Raw genomic sequence first — 6,935 nt, 5'->3', positions numbered from 1 at the left:
ATGGGCAGATTATAAAAACAACACTGTCTTCTGTTCCTGTGATGCGATAAAGACTATGACCAAAAGCAATATGGGGAGGAAAGGGGGTATTTCAGCTCTCAGGTCACAATCCATCACCGAGAGAAATCAGCAAAGGAACTCAAAGCAGGAACCCAGAGGCAGGAATTGAAGGAGAGACCATCAGTGAACACTGCTCACTGGTTTGCTCCACCTGGCTTGCTCAGTTTGCTTTCCTGTGGGGCCAGGACCAGCTGCCTAGGGGTAGTGCCACCCGCCCTGGGCTGGGTCCTTCCACGTGGATCACAGATGTGCCTATGCACCACTTTTGTGATGGCATTTTCTCAATTAAGATTTCTTCTCCTCAGAGGGCTCTAGCTTGTGTCAAGCTGAAAAAAGAAATCATCATCAACAACAACAACAAAACCAACCAGGACAAACACATTAAGAGATGGACTTGAGGGTCACAGAAGTGAGCAGTAAGTATGGTCGGACCACCTGAGCTGCAGCCCCACCCCTGGCATGGAGGAAGGAGGGAGCCAACCCCAAGAAGGTATCCTTGGACTCCCATATGTGCTGTGGCAGGTGCGTACCACACCCAAACTACAAAAGTGATGTAACAAAAAGACAACTTGATCTAGACATAGAAGTTTATGACTGTGAAAATGCATGCGTGACTTATTTTAATAATGTAGAGAAAATACATTAGTTAGACAAATGGCTGGGCATTGTAGCACATACTTGTGGCCCCAACACCTGGAAGGTGAAGAGGCAAGACAATCATAAGTTCAGTTATCCTTGACTATAGTGATCCTCAGCTACATAGCCAGCCTGGGCCACATGAGAGCCTGTCTCAGAAAAACAAGTCAAAGGAATACTGAACTTCAAAATATGTTCTCAACTGGCATATTTTTAAAAACAGATTCAGCATTATTTGAAATAGAGGTTCATTCCCCTTAAAAATAGATGACTACACGCCTTAATCTCAGTGCTTGGGGAAGCAGAGGCAGGCAGATCTCTGCGAGCTCATGGCCAGTCTGGTCTACAAAGGGAGTCCAGGACATCTAGGGCTACACAGAGAGAAACCGTGTCTTGAAAAACAAAGCAAGATGACTACGGTAGACTTAAATACCACTCTCAGTTTTCAGAGCTCAAGAAATACTGGAATTTAGAGAATATAAATAGATAGGTTTTGTTTCTTATTGCTAGAGTGTTTTGTGACTGTACAAAAAGAAAATCAAGAGCTTTAGTCAAACTCATACGAGAGGAAACTGGTATAGTTGATGGCATGGTGGCATGTGGCAAGCACAAACACTGTGTTGTTAAATGTCCTCAGGAAGATGCAGGTCGGAGCAGTGAATGCTTCAGTGGTCGAGGGCGCTTGTTGCTCTTGCAGAGGACCCAGGTTCAGTTCAGCTATGCACATGGTCACAGAGCATATAAGGAGGCAAACGTTCATGCCCTTGAACCTTAAGGAAAGAAAGAAGAAAATGTAGGAGGCTGGTGTGGAGAGGCGGCTCAGCAGTTAAGAACACAAACTTCTCTGAGAGAGGACCGGAGTTCAGTTCCCAACACCCAGCTCAGAACTGCCTGTGGCTCCAGTGTCAGAGGAATCTGAAACCTCCGGCCTCTGCAGAGTCCTGCCCAACACCACGTGCACATACTCACATGCAGCGCCACACAAGTAAACACAAATGAAAATCATAAAAGTAAACATTTTATAAAAGAGAAAATGCAGTGAAAAAGCCAATAACATGGGTCACTGAGGAATGAAACTTGCCACACAAGCCTACTAAATCGAGCCAGGTTTCCAAAACTCACTAAAACATTTAAACAGAAAAAGGAAATCCTTTTTAAGGTATGCGTGAAAACAACAAAACATTAAATACCTATCTAGTTATTGTACTAGTCATGGTTCTGTACATGAGCAGAACTGATAGAATGAATATATATATATATATGAATGGGGCCCAGCTAACTCAACAACATCTGTCTCCCAACAAACAGTCCAAGAATCCAATAGCTATTCGGTCCACAAGACTGGATGTCACTGCCGGCTTCAGTATACATTGGAATTCTGGAGAAGTAGGCTCTAATGCCAGTGCGTGAATGTCTCAGCAGCAGGATAGAAGAACTTGCCAGTGACAGTGAGGACAAGCAGGCCAAAAGCCAAAACTTCCTTCTTCCATGCCTTTTAGATAGGTTGAGAAGTGTGGCACAGATTTGGAGCGGTTCTTCCAACTTTAAAGGATCTGGATTAAGGGTGGGTCCTCTCACCTCAAATGATCCAATCAAGACAATTCCTCACAGATGTGTTTAGTTTCTTGGGTGTTTAGTTAACCCCAGATGTATTCAAGCTGATAACCGAGAATAGCCATCAGCTATTTACTGGGGAGACAAGAAATATAAGAAACCCATGGGTCATTGCAGAACGACACATGGCGTGAACCTGATAATGCATAAGCTAGTAGCTGTGAACTATGGGTTTGTCGTCTGTGTGCAGAAGGCCAGGGAGCAGGCCCAGTCAGCTGCCGAAAGGGTAATGGCCCCTCTGTGGGGGTGTAGTGTGGAGGGAACGTTACTTCTACATATTTCTCTATTATTTATCACCTTTATAAATGAGTCACATGTTGTTTGTGGAACTTTTAAAACAATATAAAGAAGCAAACTACAGCCTGTGTGGGTTCATCACTCCTAGGACTGGGAGTTCAGACCCAAGGTGAACACGGACTGTTACAGATTGAGAAGGACAGCGAGAAACAATGTGTGTGTGTGTGTGTGTGTGTGTGTGCGCGCGCACACACACACACACACGCATGCGTGAAGAGCTGGATGATATGTTGACATCACCCCATAGTCTCTCTCAGCTGGTTGATGGAGACAGGTCTCTTGGATGGTGTCTAAGTTACCTTTCAATTGCTCAATTGCTGTGACAAAACACTATGACCAAGGCAACTTATAAAAGAAAGTATTTAATTTGTGGCTCACAGTTCCAGCATGGCAGCAGGCAGGCAGACAGGCATGGCCCTGGAGCAGTAGCTGAGAGCTTACACACTTATACGCAGATAAGTGTCTGTACTGGGAATGGCGTGAGCTTTTAAGACCCTAAAGCTCACCTTGTTGGAGGTGACAAGACCACACCTCTCAATCCCTCCCAAACGGGTTCCATCCACCGGAGCACCAGCGTTCAAATATATGAGCCTATGAGGGCTCTTCTTATTCAGACTCTTATTCCACCACAGGCAGAAAAGGTGGTGCCTGGGTCTTGCAGCAGGAACTACCTACATGAGGGAAGGGACAAACAGCAGTATAAGAAGAGGCACAGGGGATGATAGAATGTCAGCGGGCAAACCAAGAAAGGCCTTTATAAAAGAACACTCTCAGCCCCATCAAACACCAGAAAGGGGGGATTACTGGCATCAGCAGTGTCCCCAGGTGCCAGCCAGGGATGGCTGACTGCTGCCCTAGGGTCATAGGGTAGCAGTCAGTCTGCAATGGGTCAAAGAGTGTGTGAAAAAAGGGAGCCTATGCAAAACAGTCTTTCCAGAAGCAAGGCTGTGGGAAAAAAGGGAGCTGAGGTGACCCCTGGGAGGCTGGGGTGACCCCTGGGAGGTGAATGAAGAGCCTACGGGTTCCAGTGTGAGGAGGCCAAAGCCAGAGAGCAGAGCTGGAGCACAGAGGGCTCTTTCCACCCAAGGAGAGCAGGGCACCTCCACAGCCAGCCCAGGCTGGGTGGGCTGGGTGGAGGCGGGCTGGCTGCCCTGAGGGGGGAGAGCGGCCAGGCCAGGCCAAGGAGGCAGCGGAGGTCCAGGGAGAGGGAGGAAGGTCACTGAGGCATGGAGTGGAGCCCTGAACTTCGAGGGTGTGTCAAGTCCTTTCTTCTCTGGTCTTGGTAGTGAGGAGGATGAGCTGTGAGAAGTGGCCTCGCAACCGGAGGATAAATTTAGCATGGAATGAGCAATGCAGACTGCAGGAAAGAAGGAAAACTCACTGTGCTGGGGTGGGGAAGGGGGAGGAGCTGCCAAATGGACACTTGCAGGACTTGGGGTGGAGAAGAAAATCAAAGTCTAAGGGTGCTGGACAGGACCAACAGGTTAGGAACCAGGCAGCAGAGTTCAAGGGTGAGTAAGGATGAAGGTTACGGTAAGAAAATAGACTGCTAAAGCTTACCACAGATGTGGCTTTAATTTAATATAACACAAAATTCCCAAATACACAGCTTAATTTTTTCCCACTTAGAGGAAACCCAGAAGAAGGCGGCCCAGAGTTCTCTTGGTGTCTCTAAAGGTATCAGGGACCTGGGTTTTGTCCAATTTTCCCTCTTGCCATCCTAGCAAAGAGCTTCTGTTCTCAAGGTCACCGTAAGACAGTAGTTCTCAACCGTCCTAAAGCTGTGACACTTTAATATAGTTCCTCATACTATGATGAGCCCCCCAAGCCTTCATAACTGTAAGTTTGCTACTGTGTGAATCATAATGTAATTATCTGTGTTCTCTGACGGTCTTAGGGGACCCCTGTGAAAGGGTCATTCGACCTCTGGGTTGAAAACCACTGTTTTGGACTGACTCTATCTGCTGTGTGCCAGCTGTTACATGTGTGTTCTAAGCAGCTGCATGCTTTAAAAGGCAAAATTGCCTAGCCGCAGCTGAATAAGCCTCCCAGGAAGCCCAACCCAACACATTCCCTTTCATCTCTTTCTACCCTAATCTAGTCACTAGGTCAGAAGCAAAGAAGACGGAGGAAAATCTGTGGGAGCTTTTTCCCTCTTCCTTTAAGATGGTGTCTTAACTATGCAGCACAGGCTGTCCTCAAACTCTTTATCCTCCTGCCTCAGCCTCCCACGATTGTTCATTCGCGGTAGCAATGGTCCAGGCTGACACCGGGGTCTTGCTGCTCTCCACCTTGCTGTGACCAAGTAACTGGGAGAGGCCACATAAGGGGAGAAGAGCTTACTTTTGCTCAGGGCTTCAAGGGAATTTCAGTCCAGCATGGCGGGGAATGCATATTTGCAGGTGGTTCTGCCCGTGGTTGGTCATGCAACAGCAGCTTTTTACACAGCACTGACCATGAAGATGACTGGAACACTCAAGGCCTGCCCACAGTGGCCCCACCTCCCTGGGTTCCAAAAACTCCCCAAACGGTGCCAGCATCAAAGACCAAGTGCTCAAACACATGAGCCTATGTGGACATTTCACAAGGGTCGAGCATTAAGGAAGACAAACGTGGTAGGTGATTAGTAGATGTCCCTTAAACCAAGCCATTGCACGTGAGGCTCACAATAAAATGGAATCCTCCCTCTCTAAAGTAAGCTTTTTTGTTCCAGGCGGAGTTGCTACCTGGACTAGAACCTTTCCGATGATCTTGGAAAGACCTTCTGGGACCTTAGCACGGTCACTGCCAGGGGTCCCTTGTTACTTGTCCATTCTGATTTTAAGCTAACATGAACTCTAGCTAGACAGGGCTAAATGATCTGGGCAGCGTAGGGGTCACGAGAGAACGGCACCTTTCTGAACACCCTGCTGGGCTGGGACCCCACTGCCCACCAAGGTGGAAGAGTCCTGGTCCAGCCACCACCACCGCCCTCTAGATCCCACTCACTGCTAATGGAGCAAAAGAGAATTCACCAATGAGTCCAGCCCAAGTTCCAAGGGCTGAGTGAGTGGTGCGTCCTTCCTCTCCTGGGAGCACGAAGGTCTTAATAGTAAGTCACGCCTCTCCAACACCTGTAGGGCTGTCCTAGACATCCTAGAGAATGGAGCAACGGGAACACCTGACCAGCAGTTTGTACAGTTCACAAATGAAGATCCTCAAATAAAACCAGTTGAACACAACTGAAAATGCGTCTACAACTGGATCCCCATTCTCCAGTCATGGCCAACAATAAAAACCACTCTGTGACACCCCTGCTTGCTTCATCTTACTTTTCTCCCTAGTTTTAGACTCTGAGGAAGAAAGGTAGTTTTTACCAGATCTGTATTTTTCTTCATTGACGTACAGTAATTGCAATTTATGTGTGTGGTGGTTTGACCAGAAATGGCTCCCATAGACTCAAGGTGTGGCCTTGTTGGAGGAAGTGTGTCACTGAGGGGGGAGGAGGGCTTTCTGAGGTCTCAGAAGCTTAAGCCAGGCCTAGTGGCTAGCTGTCTCTTCCTGCTGCCTGCCCATCAGGATGTAGAACTCTCAGCTCCTTCTCCAGCACCACATCTGCCTGCACACTGCCATGCTTCCTGCCATGATGATAATGGGCAAAACCACTGAACTGTAAGGCAAACCCAGTTAAATGTTTTCCTTTGTAAGAGCTGATGCGGCCATGGTGTCTCTTCACAGCAATAGAAACCCTGGCTAAGACAATGGGGTATGGGGTGACATCTCAACATCTGTATGCGATGTGTAATTAATCACCAGATCAGAGCAGCCATCAACTCCGTCTCCTCAGACATGCACCATTTCTTTGTGCCGAGAACATTTAGAATCTTCTCTACTAGCTATCTTTTAGAAATAATTGTGTTTTATGTGTTTGTTGTTTTGCTTTTTTGTTTTGAAACAGGGTTTCACTATGTATCCCTGGCAGGTATGGGATCACTGTGCAGAGAGCAGGCTGGTCTTTGGCCTTGACCTCACAGAGATCTGCCTACCTCTGCCTCCTGAGTACTGGGATTAAAGGCATGTACCGTCATGCCTGGCCTTATTTTTTTCTTTAATTTATGTGAATATGTGTGAGCCTGTATGAGTAACCAAATATCCCGGCACTGGAAATACTTGAGTTGTGAGGTTTGGGTGCTAGGAACTGAACCCCAGTCCTCTGCAAAAGCAGTAAGCATTCTTAATCACTGAGCCATCTCTCCAGACCCATCCAACCTTGTTTTTATATTTTATGGCTGTGCTTGATTGTAGATAGATAGATAGATAGATAGATAGATAGATAGATAGATAGATAG

The sequence above is a fragment of the Psammomys obesus genome, unplaced genomic scaffold, assembly GCF_907164565.1.
Source record: "Psammomys obesus unplaced genomic scaffold, mPsaObe1.curated_primary_1811, whole genome shotgun sequence".
Lineage (NCBI taxonomy): Eukaryota > Metazoa > Chordata > Mammalia > Rodentia > Muridae > Psammomys > Psammomys obesus.
The sequence above is the reverse complement of the archived record's forward strand: the minus strand, read 5'-3'. Positions refer to the sequence as shown.